Raw genomic sequence first — 235 nt, 5'->3', positions numbered from 1 at the left:
ATGCTGGGGACATCGTTTACCACAGTCAAGAAAGCAATCCAAACTGGCAAACGAAAACACATTTATAAAAGAATGGGTACAACCCCATCTTCGTCTACTTCACGCTGCCAGATCACTAAAACAATTTCGGGCTTTGGCAAAACGTATTCTTCAACCCTGGCGCGAGAAAAACGAAGGTCCTTTAGCGGATTGGTTAGAATCGGTGCACTTGAAGCCACGTTGGGAGCGTTGGAGC

Source organism: Phytophthora parasitica, assembly GCF_000247585.1.
Source record: "Phytophthora parasitica INRA-310 unplaced genomic scaffold supercont2.75, whole genome shotgun sequence".
Classification (NCBI taxonomy): Eukaryota; Oomycota; class Peronosporomycetes; order Peronosporales; family Peronosporaceae; genus Phytophthora; species Phytophthora nicotianae.
Note: the sequence above shows the minus strand (reverse complement) of the source record.